General features: G+C 37.3%; 1 protein-coding gene across 4 annotated transcripts in view; it reads right to left on the bottom strand.

Moving 5' to 3' along the window:
- Positions 1-24,392, bottom strand: part of TMEM168 (transmembrane protein 168) — a 52,893-nt gene that overhangs the window by 17,113 nt on the left and 11,388 nt on the right. Inside the window, exon 1 of one of the 4 annotated variants that reach the window (XM_027102151.1) lies at positions 1,407-1,534. The exons of the other annotated variants lie outside the window; for them this stretch is intronic. The gene's annotated coding sequence lies outside the window, so the exon portion shown is untranslated. Of the gene's footprint in view, positions 1-1,406; positions 1,535-24,392 lie in introns of those variants that run through there. 4 annotated transcript variants of the gene reach the window in all.

Below are 24,392 nucleotides of genomic sequence, written 5' to 3'. Positions count from 1 at the left end.
GTGTGACTGAACTTATATATGTGTATATGTATATATATTTACATAAATGCATATTCATTTTTGCCTCTACTTCCAAAAAGGATAAAAAGGATAATTAATGACCTAAAAATCGTTATAAGTTGAAAGAGATAAGTGTATACATGGATAAGCAATGAACCCTAAATTTACCTCTAAGCTGCTTGGAAGTCATGGCAAAACAAATACAGCACACTGCATTTTTATGATGTGCTGTATTTTTATGATGGGATGTCAAGTAACATCCCACTCAAGCTAAAAAACAAAACAAAAATATAACCACACCCTTGATATGACAGAGAAAAAGCCAGAAAACAAATCCTTTCCTGTTAAAACCCACATGCTCTAAATCATTTTACAAATAACACACTCATTTACTTTATCAGAAAAGGTACTTTAGAAAGGGCTTTTTTTTCCCCTGTGAAATGTCCAGAAATTAAGAGAAAATCTTAAACTGTAAGCTCCTTAAAGCTATCAAAATGAATTCCATTCTTAAATTAAACTTATAACAAACTTTTCCTTTGAAAAGCTCTAGACTATAAATTCAAAACTAAAAAAAAGTATATATATATATATATATATATATATATACACACATACATACATACATACATATAAAGACATATATTGAAGACATTTAAGCAGCCTAAAAACAGAATGGAAAAAGGGAGGCAGGAGACATATTAAGAGAAAACAAGATTTAAGTAGTATTTGCAATTAAAAGAAACAAACAAAAAATTAAAGGATCCATTTAAATGAAAAGGAAAAGGAAGGATGAGTCACTCAGAACTGACCTATATTTTTACAATACAGATAGTATCCCACATTTTTTGTGTTGCTACTGCACATATTACAGAGTTATGTGTCTATGTGCATGAATACAGTTTTCTAACACTAAGAAGTGGTTCATTTGATCGGAATTTCAATAAAAAAATAAAGCTGACTCCGATAATGGAAAAATGGATATAATGCCCTATTTTTGGTACATTCTGTGTTATCAGTTACATAAATAATACAGTACATGCTCAATTTAGAAACAATAGAAAATACAAATGAGTAAAACTACGATTAGAATAATTCCAAGTACCATCATCCACACACAGCTAACTTTTTAAAATATGTTCAGACATCATACAATATATATAAATATTCACAAATATTTAGTTTCTTACCAAAGTGCAATGATATATAATGTTCTGCAAACTTTTTAATATGTTAAAGCCCATTAATGTAATTCTAAATTATTTATAAGTATCAAATGGCATTACTATCATATTTATAAAATTTTAATTAGCTGATTTCCTATTTGTTGTATTTAGATTCCTTTTCCCCTATGATAAACAAAACCAGAATAAGTATGGAGTTCTCTGATTATTACTTATGTTAAATACCTTTGATCATTTTGGTTTCATCTTTGGTGAAGCATTTTGCCATGGGGCTGCCTTTCTGTCACTGATTTACAGTTTTATTTTGCTCTCAGTATATTTTAGATAAAAGTCTTTAGTTGGATACAAACAAATGGAGAGATATACCATGTTCTTGGATTGGAAGAATCAACATTGTGAAAATGACTCTACTACCCAAAGCAATCTACAGATTCAATGCAATCCCTATCAAACTACCAATTGCATTTTTCACAGAACTAGAACAAAAAATTTTACAATTTGTATGGAAACACAAAAGACCCCAATAACTAAAGCAATCTTGAGAAAGAAAAAGGGAGCTGGAGGAGTCAGCCTCTCTGACTTCAGACGATACTACAAAGCTACAGTAATCAAGACAGTATGGTACTGGCACAAAAAAAGAAATATAGATCAATGGAACAGGATAGAAAGCTCAAAGATAAACCCATGCACCTATATGACAAAGGAGGCAAGAATATACAATGGAGAAAAGACAGCATCTTCAATAAGTGGTGCTGGGAACACTAGACAGCTACATGTAAAAGACTGAAATTAGAACACTTCCTAACATCATACACAAAAATAAACTCAAAATGGATTAAAGACCTAAATGTAAGGCCAGACACTATAAAACTCTTAGGGGAAAACACAGGCAGAACACTCTAGGACATAAATCACAGCAAGATCCTTTTGACCCACCTTCTAGAGAAACGGAAATAAAAACAAAAATAAACAAATGGGACCTAATGAAGCTTAAAAGCTTTTGCACAGCAAAGGAAACCATAAACAAGACGAAAAGACAACCCTCAGAATGGGAGAAAATATTTGCAAACGAAGCAACTGAGAAAGGATTACTCTCCAAAATATACAAGCAGCTCACATAGCTCAATATCAAAAAAAACAAACCTAATCCAAAACTGGGCACAAAACCTAAAAGGACATTTCTCCAAAGAAGACATATACAGATTGCCAACAAACACATGAAAAGATGCTCAACATCACTAATCATTAGAGAAATGCAAATGAAAATCACAGTGAGGTATCACCTCACACCAGTCAGAATGGCCATTATCAAAAAATCTAGAAACAATAAATGCTGGAGAGGGTGTGAAGAAAAGGGAACCTTCCTGCACTGTTGGCAGGAACGTAAGTTGATACAGCCACTATGGAGAACACTATGGAGGTTCCTTAAAAAACTAAAAGTAGAACTACCATATGACCCAGCCATCCCACTACTGGGCATATACCCTGAGAAAACCATAATTCAAAAAGAGACATGTACCACAATGTTCACTGCAGCATATTTACAAAAGCCAGGACATGGAAGCAACCTAAGTGTCCATCGACAGATGAATGGATAAAGAAGATATGGCACATATATACAATGGAATATTACTCAGCCATAAAAAGGAGTGAAACTGAGTTATTCGTAGTGAGGTGGATAGACCTAGAGTCTGTCATACAGAGTGAAGTAAGTCAGAAAGAGAAATACAAATACCGTACGCTAATGTATATATATGGAATCTAGAAAAATGGTACTGATGAACCTAGTGGCAGGGCAGGAATAAAGCGCAGACGTAGAGAATGGACTTGAGGACACAGGGAGTGGGAAGGGTAAACTGGGACGAAGTGAGAGAGTGGCATGGACTTACATATACTACCAAATGTAAAATAGATAGCTAGTGGGAAGCAGCCACATAGCACAGGGAGATCAGCTCGGTGCTTTGTGATGACCTAGAGAGGTGGGATAGGGAGTGTGGGAGAGAGGCTCCAGAGGGAGGGGATATGGGTAATACGTATACATATAGCTGATTCACTTTGTTGTACAGCAGAAACTAACACAACATTGTCAAGCAATTAATTAATGTAATGTAAAGTAATTAAGTAATGTAAAGCAATTACTCCAATAAAGATGTATAAAAAAAAGTCTTTAGTTGGTTGTATTGCAAATACCTTTCCCTCTGTGACTGTTAATGCTGTTTTTTGCTTAACTTAAGTTCTTAAGTGTAACATAGTCATTTTGTGTCTTGTTAAATCTTCTCCACCCACATAAAAGTCAAGAAGGTATTGTACATTATCCTCTAAAGGCTTTGTTGTTTTGCACTTTGCTTTTAGGTCTATAATCCAAATGTAGTTATTTTCATAATAACAGTCCAAATTAAGTTTTTTATGTGAACACCCAATTATCTAATTACTAATTATTGAAAATCTCAACCATTCCACATTACTGTGCCATCTTTGTCATAAATCAAGTATTCTGGTATCTACTTTTATACTCTTATGTTCCACTGGCCTATCTGTCTATCCTTTCAAATATTTCCTTTTGCCTACATTTCCTCCTTTATTTCTGGGACTCCAGTAAAACACAGATGATATCTCTCTGTATCCTCAATGAGTCTTATCCTTTTCTCTGTATAGTATTTTCTCTATTTTTCCTCTTTAAGCTCCTTCTTTCATAGCTTCATCTGAACTATATTTTCCAGTTCACTAATGCTCACTTCTCATTTGTCTAATCTGTTAAACTAGCACACTGAATGAATTTCAGATATTTTATTTTCTGATTCTAAAACCTGTCTAGTTCTTTATCAAATCTGCCTTGTCACTTTCTTATAATTTCTAACTTCCTACCATTATGTATTATCTTTGCTTTTTTTTCAACTTGCTAAGGATGATGGCTTTCTTTGTTTGATAATTCCAATATCTCAAGACTTTTTGGTCTGCCTGTTGTCTGTTGGTTCTGCTGCTTCTTGCTCTCAATGCCATGTGAGTGTGTGTGTGTGTGTGCATCTGGTTTATTTATGAGCTGAACACTGTATGCAAAAAAACTATTATATGATTAATTTTGGACCTAGGATAATTAGACCTTCTCTAAGAGGATGTTTGTTTCTTCCAGGATGCTGGGGGTTATTAACAGTCTACATATCTTAATCCAGGTTTGACCACTTAATCCAGGTTGGATCACTAATAGGATACAATGTCAGGAGGCAAATTCGTTAAAGGATGTAATGTACATATTAAAAAATATATTTCCGCTATAAACACCATTTCTTCTCATACAACTTATGTATGTCCAAGAGAATTTACATAGTTTGTATATTGGTTGGGTTAATGATAACTATCAGTGAGCACAATTACCATTTTTTGACATAGCTTACAACTTAAAAGATGCAACAATTCTCACAACTATTACTACAGCAACTTCAACTGCTTTTTCAGTTAACTCTTAGGTTTAACGGGTAATCATCTTATCTACAAATATTGATAATTTCATTATTTTCAATTCCTATACCTTCTATTACATATGTTGCTCCATTATAATAGAAAATGCTTTGATCAGTTAAACCCTTATTCACATAAAAGTGGATAGGGAACTTTTAGATATGGATGGCCAACTGTACTACACCATAAATATAAGGGACTTGAGCAACTGCGAATTTTGGTATTCACAGGGGGTACTGGAACCAATCCCCTGTGGATATCGAGGGAGGACTGTACATTCAAATTATGTCAGCCATTTATATAAAATAATTATTGGTGGGGTGATCAACATGGTGAAGAAGTAGGACAGGGAGCTCACCTTCCCCCCCACAAAAACATTAAAAACACATCTCCAAGTGGAACGATTCACATAGAACATCTACTGAACACTGGCAGAAGACCTCAGACTTCCCAAAGGGCAAGAAAACCTCCACGTAACAGGGTAGGACAAAAGGAAAACGAAAAAGAAAGAAATCGGGACAGGACCTGCACCCCAGGGAGGGAGCTGTGAATGAGAAAAGGTTCCTGAATTTTGGGGAGTCCCCTCACTGGTAGGGAAATCAGCCTGGATGGAGGGGAGCTTTGGAGCCTAGGAGGAGAGTGCAGCAACAGGTTTGCAGAAGGCAAAACAGTCACCTGCACAGAAGGTCATCAGTGCCACCCTGTGCTCCCCCGCCTGAGATGCTCAGCTGTTGGTGAGGGTGGGGGCTAGGTGCTGAAGTACAGGCTTCAGGGGTCAGACCCAGGGAAGGGACCAGGGTTGGCTGCATGGAGACAGCCTGAAGAGGCTAGACTGTGGCAACAGAGGGGGTACTCAGAAGAAGCCAGGGCCTGCCACAGAGGCAAGGTGCCATTGTTGGGGGTGGAGGGGGAGAGGGGTGGGACCACCATTAAGAGCTCCTTTCTCTGTGAGTGCTTCCAGGCAACAGGACACCGCCCACAGGAGCTGTTGGTGGGAGGGGGTGGTGGTGTGCAAGTCATCACTGCCATCCTGGGCTCCAGAGGTGGGCACAGGTCGCCACTATGAGACCTAAAAGCAGGCTGCCCTCACTATCCCAGGAGTGCACGGATAGCAGCCGCCCACAGGAGACCCCCAAGCAGGTGCCAAGCCCTGCCCGCACTGTCCTGTGAGTGCACAAGGGCCGCTGAACCTGCACACCCCACATAAAAAGGTAAAGACCAGCACACGCTGAGGAAAGAGACAGCAAGTATCCAAACTAAAAGCTGCCCCTCTATTTTGGAAAAGATGGCAGAGTAGAAGGACTTGAGCCCCCCCTCCTCCCATAAAAATACCAAAATCACAACTAACTGCTGAACAACCAACAATAAAAAAGACTGGAACCTACCAAAAAAGATATTTTACATCCAAAGACGGAGAAAAATCCACAACAAGATGATGGGAGGAGTGCTTTTGTGACATTATCAAATCCCATACCTGCCAGGTGAACAACCCACAAACTGGAAAATTATACTGCAGAGGTTCTCCCACAAGAGTGAAAGTCCTGAGCCCCATGTCCGGCTCCCCAGCCTGAGGGTCTGGCATCAGGAGGAGGAACCCCCAGAGCATTTGGCTTTGAAGGCCAGCAGGGCTTGAGTGTAGGAGCTCCAGAGGAGTGGGGGAAACACAGACTCCACTCTTGGAGGGTGCACACAGGTTTTACATACACTGAGACCCAGCACAAAGCAGTAACTCCATAGGAACCTGGGCTGGAACTACCTACGAGACTTGGAGGATCTCTGGCAGAGATGGGGGGCAGCTGTGGTTAAATAGTGGGGAGGGGGAGCAAGAACACTGATGGCAGAGGCCCCGGAGAATACTGATCAGCATGAGTTCTCCCAGAGGTCATTGCCAGTTTGGTATCAAGACCTAGTCCTAACCAACAGCCTACAGGCTCCAGTGCCAGAATGCCTCAGGCCAAACAACCATCAGGATAGGAACACAGCCCCATCCATCAGCAGACAACGTGCCTAAAGCTGTACTGAGCTCACAGCAACCTCTAAGCACACCCCTTGACATGGTCCTGCCCAGCAGAAGGACAAGACCCAGTTCCACCCACCAGCGGGCAGGCACCAGTCCCTCCCACGAGGAAGCTTGCAAAAGCCACAGGACCAACCTTTCCCAGCAGGGGGCAGATACCAGAAGTAAGAAAAGCTACGATCCTGCAGCCAGTGGAAAGGAGACCACAAACACAGAAAGTTAGACAAAATAAGAAGGCAGAGAAATATACTCCAGACAAAGGAATGAGATTAAAACCCCATAAGAACAACCAAATGAAGAGGAGATAGGCAACCTACCTGCAAAAGAAATTAGAGTAATGATAGTACAGATGATCCAACAACCCAGAAAAATAATGGAGGTACAGATCAAAAAGATACAAGAGATGTTTAACAAAGAACAAGATTTAAAGAACAGAGATGAACAATACAATAAGTGAAATGAAAAATACACTAGAAGGAATCAATAGCAGAATGACTGAGGCAGAAGAACGAGTAAGTGAGCTGGAAGACAGAATGGTGGAAATCACTGCCACAGAGCAGAATAAAGAAAAAAGAATGAAAATAAATGAGGACCGTCTAAAGAGACCTCTGGGACAATACTAAACACACCAACATTTGCATTAAAGGTATCCAGAAGGAGAAGAGAGAGAGAAAAGGTCTGAGAAAATATTTGATGAGATTATAGCCGAAAACTTCCCTAACATGAGAAAGGAAACACTCAAGTCCAGGAAGTGCAGAGTCCCATACAAGATAAACCCAGGGAATAACACACTGAGACACATAGTAATCAAACTGACAAAAATTATACACAAAGAAAAAAATACTAAAAGCAATTAAGGGAAAAACAACACATAACATACAAGCGAATGCCCATTTCAGCTATTTTTCAGCAGAAACTCTGCAGGCCAGAAGGGAGTGGCATGATATATTTAAAGTGATGAAAGGGAAAAAAACTACAACCAAGAATACTCTACACAGCAAGGCCCTCGGTCAGATTAAATGGAGAAATCAAAAGCTTTACAGACAAACAAAAACTAAGAGAATTCAGCACCACCAAACCAGCTTTACAACAAATCCTAAAGGAACTTCTCTAGGCAAAAAAGAAAAGACCACAACTAGAAACAAGAAAATTATGAGTGGGAAAGCTCACTGGTAAAGGCAAACATAAAACAAAGGTAGGAAATCACCCCCCACACAAATATAATATCAAAACCAGAAATCGTGAGAAGAGGAGAGTACAAATGCAGGATATTGGAAATGCACTGGAAATTAATAAGAGACCAGCAACTTAAAACAATATTGTACATATATAGACTGCTATATCAAAACCTCATGGGAACCACAAACCAAATATCTGCAATAGATACACACACAAAAAAGAAAAAGCAGGGCTTCCCTGGTGGCGCAGTGGCTGAGAGTCCGCCTGCCAATGCAGGGGTTGCAGGTTCGTGCCCTGGTCCAGGAAGATCCCACATGCCGCGGAGCAGCTGGGCCCGTGAGCCATGGCTGCTGAGCCTGCGCATCCGGAGCCTGTGCTCCGCAACGGGAGAGGCCACAACAGTGAGAGGCCCGCGTACCGCAAAAAAAAAAAAGAAAAAAAAAAAGAAAAAGAAATCCTAAAGATAGACATCAAGTAAAAAGAGAATAAAGAAAAAGGGAAGAAAAAAGACCTTTAAAAACAAATCCAAAACAATGAACAAAACAGCAATAAGAACATACATATTGATAATTACATTAAATGTAAAAGGATTAAATGCTCCAACCAAAAGACATAGACTGGCTGAATGGATACAAAAGCAAGACATAGATATATGCTGTCTACAAGAGACCCACATCAGATCTAGGGACACATACAGACTGAAAAGTGAAGGGATGGAAAAGGGTATTCCATGCATATGGAATTCAAAGAAAGCTGGAGTAGCAATTTTCATATCAGACAAAATAGATTTTAAAATGAAGACTGTTGCAAGAGATATAGACACTACATAATGATCAAGGGATCAATCCAAGAAGATATAACAGTTGTAAATATATATGAACCCAACATAGGAGCACCTCAATACATAAGGCAAATGCTAACAGCCATAAAAGGAGAACTCAACAGGAACACAATAATAGTGGGGCACTTTAACATCCCACTTTCATCAGTGAACAGATAATCCATGTAGAAAATCAATAAGGAAACACAGGCCTTAAATGACATATTAGACCAGATGATTGCATTGATATTTATAGAGCATTTCATCAAAAAGCAGCAGATTATCCAGGATTGATCACATACTGGGTCACAAAGCAAGCCTCAGTAAATTGAAGAAAACTGAAATCATATCAAGCATCTTTTCTGAGCACAACACTATGAGATTAAAAATCAAGTATAAGAAAAAAGGTAAAAAAACACAAACATGTGGAGGCTAAACACTATGCTACTAAACAACCAATGGATCACTGAAGAAAGAAAAAGAGGAAATCAAAATATACCTGGAGACATGGGCTTCCCTGGTGGTGAAGTGGTTAAGAATCCACCTGCCAATGTAGGGGACACGGGTTCAAGCCCTGATCTGGGAAGATCCCCCATGCCACGGAGCAACTAAGCCTCTGCGACACAACTACTGAGCCTGCACTCTAGAGCCCACAAGACACAGCTACTGAGCCCGCAAGTCACAACTACTGAAGCCCACATGCCTAGAGCCCATGCTCTGCAACAAGAGAAGCCACCAAAATGAGAAGCCTGCACACCACAACAAAGAGTAGCCCCCACCTGCCACAACTAGAGAAAGCCTGCACACAGCAACAAAGACCCAACGCAGACAAAAATAAATTAAAAACAAAAAAAAAACCTAGAAACAAATGAAAACAAAAGAATGACAATCCAGAACCTATGGGATGCAGCGAAAGCAGTTCTAAGAGGGAAGTTTATAGCAATACAATCTTACTTAGGAAATAAGAAAAACCTCAAACAAACAACCTAATCTTACACCTAAAGCAACTAGAGCAAAAAGAACAAGCAAAATCCAAAGTTAGTAGAAGGAAAGAAATCAAAGATCAGAGCAAAAACTAAATGAAATAGAAATGAAGAAAATAATAGAAAAGATCAATGAGACTAAAGGCTGGTTCTTTAAAAAGATAAATGAAATTGACAAATCTTTAGCCAGACTCATCTAGAAAAAAAGGGAGAGGGCGCAAATCAATAAAATTAGAAATGAAAAAGGAAAAGTTACAACTGACACCAAAGAAATATAAAGGATCATAAGACACTACTACAAACAACTGTATGGCAATAAAATGGACAACCTAAAAGAAATGGACAAATTCTTAGAAAGGTACAACCTTCCAAGACTGAACCAGGAAGAAACAGAAAATATGAACAGACCAATCACAAGTACTGAAACTGGAACAGTGATTTAAAAACTTCCCACTAACAAAAGTCCAGGACCAGAGAGCTTCACAGGTGAATTCTTTCAAACATTTAAAGAAGAGTTAACACATCCTTCTGAAACCCTTCTAAAAAACTGCAGAGGAAGGAACATTCCCAAGCTCATTCTATGAGGCCACCATCACCCTGATACCAAAACCAGACAAAGATATGATAAAAAAAGAAAATTACAGGTATCACTGAGGAACATAGACACAAGAATACTCAATAAAATACTAGCAAACCGAATCCAACAATACATTAACAGGATCATACACCATGATCAAGTGGGATTTATCCCAGGGATGCCAGGATTCTTCAATGTCTGCAAATCAGTGTGATATCAACAAATTGAATACTAAAAACCATATGATAATCTCAATAGGTGCAGAAAAAGCTTTTGATAATATTCAACACCCATTTATGATTAAAAACTCTCCAGAAACTGGGCATAGAGGGAACTTACCTCAACATAATAAAGGCCATATATTGATTATCAGTCTAAAGCAAGCAGATACAGGAAGGGTTTAACATACTTGAAAAATAGCGCAACCACAAATCAAAAACATACAATAGATTCACAAAAACCAAAAAGAAGAGAATACAAGCATAAAATGAAAGGAAATCATCAAACCACAAGAAGAAGAACAAAGAAGAAACAAAGAATCAACTGGAAAAAAAGGTTGAAATGGCAATAAATACATATGTACCAATAATTACCTTACATGCCAATGGACTGAATACTCCAATCAAAAGATGGAGTGGCAGACTGGATAAAAATCAAGAGCCTACAATATGCTGCCTATAAGAGACCCACCTCAGGGCAAAGGACACAGACAGATTGAAAGTGAGGGGATGGAAAAATATTTCAGGCAAACGGAAATGACAGGAAAGCGGGAGTTACAAAACTCATAACAGACAAAATAGACTTTAAAGACTATGAAGAAAAATAAAGAAGAGCACTATATAACGATAAGAGGATCAATACAAGGAAACGATATTACACTCATCAACTTATATGCACATAATATAGGAGCACACAAATACATAAAACAAATAATAACAGACATAAAGGGAGAAATCAATGGAAATACAATAATAGTAGGAGACTTTAACACCCCACTCACATCAACAGACAGATCTTCCGGAGAGAGAATCAATAAGGCAACAGAGATCCTAAATGATACAATAGAACAGTTAGACTTAATTGATATCTTCAGGACATTACATCCAAAAAAACCTGAATACACATTCTTTTCAAGCACACATGGAAGATTCTCTAGGATTGACCACATACTAGGGCACAAAACTAACCTCAACAAATTTAAGAGTACAGAAATTATTTCAAGCATCTTCTCTGACCACAATGGCATGAAACTAGAAATCAACCACAGGAAAAGAAATGAGAAAAAAAATGACTACGTGGAGACTAAACAACATGCTACTAGAAAACCAATGGGTCAACAAGGAAATTAAAAAATAACTTGAGACAAACGACAATGAAAACACAACCATACAAAATCTATGGGACACAGCAAAAGCAGTTCTTAGAGGGAAGTTCATAGCGATAGAGGCCTTCATCAAAAAACAAGAAAAATCTTAAGTAAACAACCTAACTTACCACCTAAAAGAATTAGAAAAAGAACAAACAGAACCTAAAGTCGGCTGAAGGAAGGAAATAATAAAGATCAGGGAGGAAAAAACAGAGATTCAAGAAACAACAGAAAAAAATCAACAAAACCAAGAGCTGGTTCTTTGAGAGGGTAAACAAAATTGACAAACCTCTGCCCAGGCTCACCAAGAAGAAAGAGAACCCAAATAAACAAAACAAGAAATGAAAAAGAAGAAATCTCAACTGACACCACACAAACATAAAAAACCATAAGGAAATACTATGAACAATTATATGTCAACAAATTTGACAACCTAGAAGAAATGGACAACTTTCTAGAAACATAGAGCCCACCAAAAGTGAATCAAGAAGAAATAGATAAATGATGTGAACAGACTGATCATTTGAAGTGAAATAGAATCTGTAATTAAAAAAACTCCCTACAAACAAAAGTGTGGGACCAGATGGATTCACAGGCAAATTCTACCAAACATACGAAGAAGAACTTATAACAATTCTTCTCAAATTCTTCCAAAAGAATGAAGCAGGAACACTCCCAAAGACATTCTATGAAGCCACCATCACCCTGGTACCAAAAGCAGACAAAGACATCACTAAAAAAGAAAATTACAGGCCAATATCTTTGATGAATATAGATGCAAAAATTCTCAACAAAGTATTAGTAAACCAAATCCAACAACACATAAAAAAGATCATACACCACAACCAAGTGGGATTCATCCCAGGTTCACAAGGCTGGTTCAACATTTTCAAATCAATCAATGTAATAAACCACAGTAGCAAAAGAAAAGTCAAAAACCACATGATCATCTCAATAGATACAGAAAAAGCATTTGACAAAATTCAACATCCATTCATGATAAAAAACTCTTACCAAAATGGGAATAGAGGGAACATATCTCAACATACTAAAAGCCATTTATCACAAACCCACAGCTAGTAGTATAATACTCAACAGTGAAAAGCTGAAAGCCTTCCTGCTAAAATCTGGAACAAGAAAAGGATGCCCACTCTCACCACTTCTATTCAACGTAGTATTGGAAGTCCTAGCCACAGCAATCAGACAAGAAAAAGAAATAAAAGGTATCCTAATGGGAAGGAAAGAGGTAAAATTATCACTATATGCAGATGACACAATACTATATATAGAAAACCCTAAAGACTCAACACAAAGACTATTAGATCTAATAAATGAATTCAGCAAAGTAGCAGGATACAAGATTAACATTCATTTATTTACATTAACAATGAAATATCAGAAAGGGAATGTAAAAAATATATATATATATATACCTTTTAAAATTGCACCAAAAAAAAAAAATACCTAGAGATAAACCTGACCAAGAAGGTGAAAGACTTATATGCTGAGAACTATAAAACATTAATAAAGGAAATAAAAGAGGATTCAAAGAAATGGAAAGATATCCCATGGTCTTGGATTGGAAGAATTAATATTGTAAAAATGGCAATACTACCCAAAGCAATCTACAGATTTAATGCAATCCCTATCATATTACCCATGACATTTTTCACAGAACTAGAACAAATAATCCCAAAATTTATATGGAACCATAAAAGACCCAGAATTGCCAAAGCAATCCTGAGGGGAAAATAAAAACAAAGTAGGAGGTAAAACTCTCCCAGACTTCAGCCAATACTACAAAGCTACAGTAATCAAAACAGTGTGGTTTTGGTACAAAAACAGACATACAGATCAGTGTAACAGAATAGAGGCCAGAAATAAACCCACACACCTATGGTCAATTAATCTTTGACAAAGGAGGCAAGAATATAAAATGGGAAACAGTCTCTTCAGCAAGTGATGCTGGGAAAGTTGGACAGCTGCATGTAAACCAATGAAGTTAGAACACACCCTCACACCATGCACAAAAATAAACTCAAAATGGCTTAAAGACTTAAACATAAGACATGACACCATAAAACCCCTAGAAGAGAGCATAGGCAAAACATTCTCTGACATAAATCGTACCAATGTTTTCTTACGTCAGCCTCCCAAGGCAAAAGAAATAAAAACAAAACTAAACAAATGGGACCTAATCAAACTTACAAGCTTTTGCACAGCAAAGGAAACTATTGAAAAAACGAAAAGACAAACTACGGAATGGGAGAAAATATTTGCAAATGATGCAACAGACAAGGGCTTAATCCCTAAAATATACAAACAGCCATACAACTCAACAACAACAAAAAACAAACGACCCAGTTGAAAAATGGGCAGAAGACCTTAATAGACATTTCCCCAAAGAAGCCATACAGATGGCCAGCAGGCACATGAAAAGATGCTCTACATCACTAATTATTAGAGAAATGCAAATCAAAACTACAATGAGGTACCACCTTACACATGTCAGAATGGCCATCATAAAAAGTCTACAAATAACAAATGCTGGAGAGAGTGTGAAGAAAAGGGAACCTTCCTTACACTGTTAGTGGGAATATAAGTTGGTACAGTCACTACAGAAAACAATATGGAGGTTCCTCAGAAAACTAAAAATAGAATTACCATATAATCCAGCAATCCCACTCCTGGGCATATATCCAGACAAAACTATAACTCAAAAAGATACACACACCCCAACGTTCATAAGCAGCACTATTCACAATAGCTGAGACATGGAAACAACCCAAATGTCCATTGACAGATGAATTGATAAAGAAGTTGTGGTATGTATATACAATGGAAAACTACTCAGCCATTAAAAAAATGAAATAATGCCATTTGCAGCAACACAGATGCAACTAGAGATTATCATACTAAGTGAAGTTAGAAAGAGAAAGACAAATACTATATGATATCACTTACACGTAGAATCTAAAATACGGCACAAATGAACCTATCTACAAAACAGAAATAGGGACTTCCCTGGTGGTGCAGTGATTAAGAATTCCCTTGCCAATGCAGGGGACACGGGTTTGAGCCCTGGTCCGGGAAGATCCCACATGCTGCAGAGCAACTGAGCCCATGCACCACAACTACTGAGCCCGTGTGCCACATCTACTGAAGCCCGTACTCCTACAGCCAGTGCTGTGCAACAAGAGAAGCCACCGCAATGAGAAGCCTGCACACCACAATGAAGAGTAGCCCCTGCTCGCCACAACTAGAGAAAGCCTGTACACAGTAACGAAGACCCAACACAGCCAAAAATAAATAAATAAAATTTATTTAAAAAAAACAGAAACAGACTCACAGACATAAAGAACATACTTGTAGTTGCCAAGGGGAAGGGAAGTGGGGGAGGGAAGGACTGGGAGTTTGGCATTAGCAGATGTAAACTATTATATATAGGATGGATAAACAACAACATCCTACTGTACAGCGCAGGGAACTATATTCAATCTCTTGTGATAAACCATAATGGAAAAGAATATATATAAAAAAGAATGTCTATACGTGTATGACTGAGTCACTTCGCTGTACAGGAGAGATTGGCATAACACTGTAAATCAGCTATACTTCAATTTAAAATATTTAATTTAATTAAAAAAAAGATAGCATAGATAAAAGTGAACAGTTTGGCAATACAAAAAATTTGCAGTCTTAACAGTTGGCAAATATGTCCAGGGGAGCCAAAATAAATTTAGGATGTTTTGTCCATTTGCCACATTCAGAAAGCTTCAATTTTACTGGCCTGCAACCCTTTATTCTACAGCTTCAACCTAAAAGTCATTTGTGACTTGGAGTACACCTTACATTTTAAACAACTCCCTGTAACAAATAAGATCAACTTACTTGACCAAAACTAGTAAGTATAGATACTTTTCTTCCTTTGCTTCTACAAATCACCCTAAGCTCACTAGCAAACTTTTAAGACATGGCTCAAATTTCAAAGCAGGTATAAGCTGAACATAATAGCAGACCAATAAACAACTTTAAGTAATATTCTTTCCATAAAATGTAGTTACTAGTTATTCTCTATTCATCTGGGCTTTCAAGTTATGGTCAAAAGATTCAATATTTTCATATCCTAAAACTTTCTCAGCTAATAGGAACAAAATCTATTTATCCAATGTTGGAATTTCATTTTTTTAAAAAACCTGGCATTTACATAAGAGATATGAATATTGTTTGTTTAGAAATATTTTTGTATGAGTCACATTAGTAACCAAGTTTGGGAAATATTATACATAGAAGTCTAACTAAGAAACACAATATATAAATGTATGTTACAATGCAATATGTAAATGGAGATATTATGCTCTTCAATGTGAGAAACGCATATTTAAGAAACAATAGGCAACTTCCAAAACTTTGCTTAGTTCCAGAACTTTAAGAACATTAGGAAAGCTACTTTACAGTTAGTTTTAAAGCAGCGATTTCTTTAAGTAGAGGCAATAGAGAAATTGTAGGGGAAAGGACTCAAGCTTTGGAGTTAGACTTTGGTTCAATCCTAGCATAGTCATTTACCATCTGCGTGTACATGAACAAATTAAGCTTTTCAGTCTGAATCTATAAAAGAGGGATATTTTATGAGCTTATTACATAGATTAGAAATATGTGAAATATGTCTAGTACAATAAAATGGTAGCTGTAATTTACAATGAAGCATTTATAAATGGCAATGAGGTTATTATGAACAAAACAATAGAAATTTAAATGACGATTACCTTTTAATCTAAATGACAACTGCTATTTAGGAGATCTTATAGAGTTAAGGCCCTAGTAGATGCATTAGAAAAAAAATATTTTTCGAGTAGCCTCAAAAGAGATAGCAAAAATAGAAATTTTTGTAGACCACAATCTTGATAAAGGTAAAACATTGGTATGGGAATCAAACTTGGACAGTGTGTTGAATCTTACTTCTCCCCATGGACAAAATAGAGATGTTACATTAAATAATCTGTATGCTCATTTCCAACTCTAAAAATACATGGAACTAAGTAAAGTGGTTAAGAGTAAAGGCTGTGAAGCCAGACTGCCTGGATTCACACCAGCTGTGTAGCCTCAAGCAAGTTTCCTAATCTCTCAAGCATGTTTCTTCTCTACAAAATGGGAATAATAATGGTACCTATCTCAGAGTGTCATGAGGATTAAATAAATACACTCAAAGTACATAGAATGGTGGATAGCACATAAAAAACAGTTAATAACTGGTAAGCCATATTATTAAAATGAAAATATCTCCAGTTATTAAAAAAATTTTTTTAAAGCTGGAAAATCAGGGCAAAGGAGAAATTCATGTGCTTGTTTCATGAATAAAATAATATTCAGATCATTGTTATTGTTGTTTTAGGGGAAAAAAAGCATCTACTCCTGTTTCATTGTGTTCTGGCAGAATGCATAAAACATCAAATTAAAAGTATAACTTCAATCTAAAAAGACTTAGTGTCCCCTCCTCTAATCTAGACTAAAATATCTCAAAACTTTAGGAAGAGAAATGAAACAAAACAAAAAATTATGAAACGTGAACTTCTAGTTTTGGCAACAGATTTGAAAACTCCCTGCTCCCCATGTCAAGTGAGATAATATGGCTGATCCAGCCATCTTGCTAGAAATGAAACTGTGCTGCATCTGTGGATTCCCTCCCTTCCTTGGATATGAAACTGGTCTTGTTACATCTGTCAAACCCAGTGATTGCTAGTGCTTCCCCTACAGAGAAATTAACGGTGATTATGGTTTTTCTGGTTTGGGTCAAAGGGCTCCTCCAAAAAGTTGCATCAGACCCCCATGGAATCTGCAAATGACGGTAGCAAGGAAAAGCATATAAAATCTCATGTGAAAGATCTCAGAGAAAATTCCTAAACAGAAGAGCAAGCCATGGGGTATGCTTCCTTGGGTATCTAGACACTTTCCTCCCTTTTTATCCTTATATGAATTGTCAAGTATCAACTTCAGAAAAGCCTATGGCTGAGCAATAAAACTAGCACCAAATGGCTATGGTACTGTGTAAGTACTTCTTATTGACTTATTTAAGGAAGAAAAGTACAAAAGAGGAAAGCAAGTAGCAAATTCAATGAGCATAACACAAATTGCAGGAAACAACAGCTGTAAGGTTGCATTTTAAGATTGGAATGAGATTATGAACCAAACACAACAGAAGTTAATGGTAAAATTCCAGCTTTTTAATGTACATGACTTGGAATGATACTACTGACTCATTTTGAAAATGTTACTAAATTCGGTAAAATTAACAAAAAACAAAGCTATCCATGTGGGGTTATCCAGAGAGTCTACTCAAATGAGGTCAAAGATTTCTTAGGTATGACATCAAAAGATAATTTCATAAAAGAAAAAAATGGATAAATTAGAGTATAGCAAAATTAAGAACTGCTCTTCAGAAAACAAGGCCACTTGGAGCAAATATTAGCAAGTCATACATCTAATAAAGGACTTATATCTCAATACAACATGAAAACAAACAACCCAGTTTTAAAAATTGCTGAGATCTGAAATTCTCATGACAAGTAATCACATGAAAAGATACTTAACGTCTTTAGCTACTACAGAAACAGCAAATAAAAACCACAATGAGTTACCATCACACACCTATAAGAATGGTTAAAAAACAAAGAGATAACTCCCATACATTGCGGGTGAGAATGCAAAATGGTACAGCCACTTTGGAAAACAGTTTGGCAGTTTCTATAAAGTTAAACATGGCTCATACGTTTATCATACAACCCACACCAGGTAAAATAAAAACCTATGTTAACACAAAACCCTGTCTATGAATGTTTACAGCAGCTTTATTTATAATCACCAAAAACTAATTTCAATGTCCCTCCATTGAGTAATGAACACACTGTGAGACATCCACATAATGGAATACTGCTCAGCAATATGAAGGAATAAACTGATATTACAACACAACAATATAGATGAATCTCATATGAATTATGCTAAGTGAAAGAAGCCAGACTCAAACAGCTATACACTATATTATTTCATGTATATGACACCCTAGAAAAGTGTTTAGGGACAGAAAACAGTTTAGTTGCCAAGTACTGGGGATTGGGAGCAGGATTGACTACAAAGGGGCGGCAGGGAATTTTGGGGGGTGATGGAACTGCTCTGTATTTTGAACGTAGTGGTCATACAACTATATGCATTTGTCAAAATCACAGAATTGTACACTAAAAAGGGTGAATATTACTGTATGCAAATTTTTCCTTAATAAAAAATTTTTGTTAACTTATGTAAAACTAAAAAAACCCCCAAACTACTGACATGCAAAAAAGCTTAAAATAAGAAAAAGTGGCTAAGCCCATTTTGGGAAGTAAGGTCTAAACCACATTGTGCTCCATGAGGCAGATTAGTCTCATGTTTGTGTCTGTTTGGTTTTACTTTTCTGGTAGTAAAATGAGAGTACATTTGACTGCCTAAAAATATACTTTAAAAAATAAACCTACTCTAAAATGTTTTGTTAATAACAAATGCCCACTAGGTCATTAACTCAATGAAATCCATCATCCTACATTCCCATCCACTCCCTTTAGCCTCTCAACATCTTTTTAATATTTAGACTATCTAAATACCATGTCAAAACACTCTTCATCTCTAAATTTCATCAATTTATTTCAAATTCTCTATAAATTTTACTTTTCAACAAGATCTGTTTTTCCCTTGATACTTCTATCAGTTATATCCTTAGCTCAGCAATTTTTCCCTGTCACCTTAGTCCAGGTCCTTATCCCTTGCTCTTACCTAGTCTTCTAGATTTCAATCTACCTCTACTTTCATTGATCCTACTTATGGCTGACTATTTGATCTACTCAAAAGGCTTTAGTTTCTCATTTTTTTCCTGCCACATTGGGTCTGCCCCCACCCAATCAGTTTTCCAGTGGAAATCCATCCATTGAAGGATATTTTAATGGGACAGAGGGGAAAATCAGTTTTACGCTTTAGTATTACTCTCACAGAAATGTGAAAAATGGGTTTAGATTATATTATTAAAAAGCTAATCAGTATCAATATCATTTAGGAATGTTAAGCAAAAATAGTTCAAGAAAAATCTAATTGGAAGAATTTGAGATGATCTCACCAAACACTCGGCAGAGCACAGATTAGTTAAATTAAAGTTAAGTTTAGGGACTTCCCTGGTGGTCCAGCAGTTAAGACTACACACTCCCAAGGCAGGGGGCCTGGGTTCAATCCCTGGTCAGGGAACTAGATCCTGCATGCTGCAACTAAAAGATCCCACATGGTGCAACTAAGGATCCCCCATGCTGCAACTAAAAAAAAGATCCCACACTCGGCAGTGAATATGCCACGTGCCACAACTAAGACCTGGCACAGCCAAATAAATAAATGGTTTTTTTTTTAAATTAAGTTTAAAAAGTTAATTGCATCATACTGTTATCCATAGTGGCTGTACCAATTTACATTCTCACCAATAGTGTAGGAGAGTTGCCTTTTCTCCACACCCTCTCCAGCATTCATTATTTGTAGAGTTTTTGATGATGGTCTTAAAAAACTGAAAACAGAGCTACCATATGATCTGGCAATCCCACTCCTGAGGATATAAACCATAATTCAATAAGATACATGCACCCCAATGTTCACTGCATCACTATTTACAATAGCCAGGACATGAAAGCAACCTAAGTGTCTACCGAGAGATGAATGGATAAAGATGTGGCACATATATACAATGGAATACTACTCAGCCATAAAAAAGAATGAAATAATGCCATTTGCAGCAAGATGGATGGACCTAGAGGTTATCATACTAAGTGAAGTAAGTCTGAGAAAGACAAATATCATATGATATCACTTATATGTGGAATCTAAAAAAATACAAATGAACTTATTTACAAAACAGAAACAGACTCACAAACATAGAGAACAAATTTATGGTTACCAAAGGGGAAACGTGGGAAGGACGAATAAATTAGGAATTTGACAGTAACAAACACACTACTATATATAAAATAGATAAACAACAAAGACCTACTGTATAACCCAGGGAACTATACTCAATATTTTTTAATAACCTATATGGGAAAAGAATCTGAAAAAGAATATAATATACATAAACTGAATCACTTTGCTGTACACCTGAAACTAACACAACACTGTAAATCAACTACACTTCAATTTAAAAAAAAAAAAGTTAATTGCATCAAAGACACAATGCCTACACCACAAGTAGCAGTTACCAAAGAGCAACTAATGCATACAAAACTCTGATAGATACACATTAGTCTTGAATAGCTAAATTAATACCTTGCCACTCAGTGGGTGTACTTCTGACTAGGACTTTCTGCATAACTTTTAAGATTTCTGGAAATGCAGAGTTTCAGGCTCTCCCCCAAAACTACTTAATTCCAGTCTTTGGGATTTTAACAAGATCCCCACGCAATTCCTATGTATATTAAAGTTTGAGAAGCACTGGCCTAAAACAGGAGTTGGCAAACTCTGTAAACAGCTAGCTAGTTAATGTTACATTTTGCAAGCCATTAGGTGACTGTTGTAACTATTCAACTATGCTGTTTATCATAAAGATAAAAAGGTCAATACATTAAGAAGGTATAATTAAAGATGTATAAGGCTTCCCTGGTGGCGCAGTGGTTGAGAGTCCGCCTGCCGATGCAGGGAACACGGGTTCGTGCCCCGGGCCAGGAGGATCCCACATGCCGCGGAGAGGCTGGGCCCGTGAGCCATGGCCGCTGAGGCTGCGCGTGCAGAGCCTGTGCTCCGCAATGGGAGGGGCCACAACAGTGAGAGGCCTGAGTACCGCAAAAAAAAAAAAGATGTATATACACCTAGGAACAGAGCCCCAAAATACATAAGGCAAGAAAATGAAAGAATTGAAATGAGAAGTACACAATTTAGTTAATTTTAATGGAGATTTTCAATATCACTCTCTCAGAATTAGAAAATCAACAAGGATATAGATACATGAGCATCACTACCAACCAACATAACCTAGCTGGTATTTATGGAACACTTTAATCAACAACATCAGGAACTTACTCTTTTAAAGTAAACACGATGTATTCTCGAGTTTACACATGCCAGGCTACAAAACAAGTCTTAATACAAAACAAGTCTTAATAAAAGACTAAAATCAAACAAACTATGTTCTCCAATCACCTGGAATTAAATTAGAAATCAATAATAGAAAAAATGTGGGAAATCCCCCAAATATTAAACTATCACACAATAAACTTTTAACTTTAACACAAGTCAAAGAAGAAATTGCAAAGAAAATTAGAACATACCTTGTGAGACAGCATAGTCCTGTTTTAAGGATAGATATACAGGTCAATGGAACAAAAAAGAGAGCTCAGACACTGATTTGGACAAAGGTGCCAAGGTAATTCAACATGGGAAATGATAGTCTTTTCAATAAATGGTGCTGGACCAATTAGAAAGCCATATTAAAAAAAAAATCCTTACTTCATACCATAACAAAAATTAACTCAAAATGGATCATATACCTAAATGTTAAAACTAAAATGATAAAACTACTGGAAGAAAACTATAGGAGAAAAATCTTTGTGACCTAGGCCTAAGCAATGAATATCTTAGATGTGATCCTAAAAGCACAGCCCATAAAAGAAAAAGTTGGGGCTTCCCTGGTGGCGCAGTGGTTGAGAGTCCGCCTGCCGATGCAGGGGACACGGGTTCCTGCCACGGTCCGGGAAGATGCCACATGCTGCGGAGCGGCTGGGCCCGTGAGCCATGGCTGCTGAGCCTGTGCGTCCGGAGCCTGTGCTCCGCAACAGGAGAGGCCACAGCAGTGACAGGCCCGCGTACCACAAAAAAAAAAAAGTATCATTAAAAAAAAACATAAGCCACACACTAGGAGAAAATATTTCCAGATCACATATCTGATAAAAAGGCTTGTATTCAGAATATAAAAAGAACGCTTAAAATTCAATCATAAGGAGAACTTCTGCTGCCAGTGTCCTTGTCCCCGCGATGAGCCACAGCCACCCACTGCCTCTGCAGGAGACCCTACAACACCAGCAGGATATCGAATCCCTAACAGGAGGACAGACTGGTTCTAAGGGGGCTGATCGACCGCTGTGTGGCTGACAGGGTCTTGGTGCTCGGTCGGGTGTCAGGCCTGAGCCTCTGAAGTGGGAGAGCCGAATTCAGGACACTGGACCACCAGAGACCTCCCGGCCCCAAGTAATATGAATCAGTGAGAGCGCTCCAAGAGATCTCCATCTCAATGCTAAGACCCAGCTCAACTCAACGACCAGCAAGCACCAGTGCTGAACACCCCATGCCAAACAACCAACAAGACAGGAACACAACCCCACCCATTAGCAGAGAGGCTGCCTAAAATCATAGTAAGTTCACAGACACCCCAAAACACACCACTGGACACAGTCCTGCCCACCAGAAAGACAAGATCCAGCCTCATCCACCAGAACACAGGCACCAATCCCCTCCACCAGAAAGCTTACATAACCCACTGAACCAACCTTACCCACCAGGGGCAGACACCAAAAACAATGGGAACTATGAACGTGCAGCCTGCGAAAAGGAGACCCCAAACACAGTAAGCTAAGCAAACTGAGGAGACACAGAAATATGCAGCAGATGAAGGAGCAAAGTAAAAACCCACCAGACCAAACAAATGAAGAGTAAATAGGCAGTCTACCTGAAAAAGAATTCAAACTAATGATAGTAAAGATGATCCAAAATCTTGGAGATAGAATAGAGAAAATACAAGAAACATTTAACAAGGACCTAGAAGAACTAAAGAGCAAACAAACAGTAATGAACAACACAATAATGAAATTAAAAATTCTCTGCAAGGAATCAACAGCAGAATAACTGAGGCAGAAGAACGGATAAGTGACCTGGAAGATAAAATAGTGGAAATAACTACTGCAGAGCAGAATAAAGAAAAAAGAATAGAGGATAGTCACAGAGACCTCTGGGACAACATTAAATGCACCAACATTCAAATTATAGGAGTCCCAGAAGAAGAGAAAAAGAAAGGGTCTGAGAAAATATTTGAAAAGATTATAGTTGAAAATTTCCCTAATATGGAAATAAAAGGAAATAAGTCAAGGATACGCACAGAGTCCCATACAGGATAAATCCAAGGAGAAACACGCCAAGATACATATTAATAAAACTATCAAAAATTAAATAAAAAGAAAAAATATTAAAAGCAGCAAGAAAAAAAAAACATACAAGGGAATCCCCATAAGGTTAACAGCAGATCTTTCAGCAGAAACTCTGCAAGCCAGAAGGGAGTGGCAAGACATATTTAAAGTGATGAAAGGGAAAAACCTACAACCAAGATTACCCAGAAAGGATCTCATTCAGATTTGACAGAGAAATTAAAACCTTTACAGACAAGCAAAAGCTAACAGAATTCAGCATCACCAAACGAGCTTTACAACAAATGTTAAAGGAACTTCTCTAGGCAGGAAACAGAGAAGGAAAGGACCTACAATAACAAATCCAAAACAATTAAGAAAATGGAAATAGGAACATACATATCGATAATTACCTTAAATGTAAATGGATTAAATGCTCCAACCAAAAGACATAGGCTGAATGGATACAAAACCAAGACCCATATTTATGCTGTCAACAAGAGACCCACTTCAGACCTAGGGACACATACAGACAGAAAGTAAGGGGATGGAAAAAGATATTCCATGCAAATGGAAATCAAAAGAAAGTTGAAGTAGCAATTCTCATATCAGACAAAACAGACTTTAAAATAAAAACTACTACAAG

Source organism: Aethalodelphis obliquidens, unplaced genomic scaffold (assembly GCF_003676395.1).
Source record: "Aethalodelphis obliquidens isolate GAN/ISIS:26980383/991018 unplaced genomic scaffold, ASM367639v1 scaffold5, whole genome shotgun sequence".
NCBI classification, from domain to species: domain Eukaryota; kingdom Metazoa; phylum Chordata; class Mammalia; order Artiodactyla; family Delphinidae; genus Aethalodelphis; species Aethalodelphis obliquidens.
The sequence above is the reverse complement of the archived record's forward strand: the minus strand, read 5'-3'. Positions and strand labels throughout refer to the sequence as shown.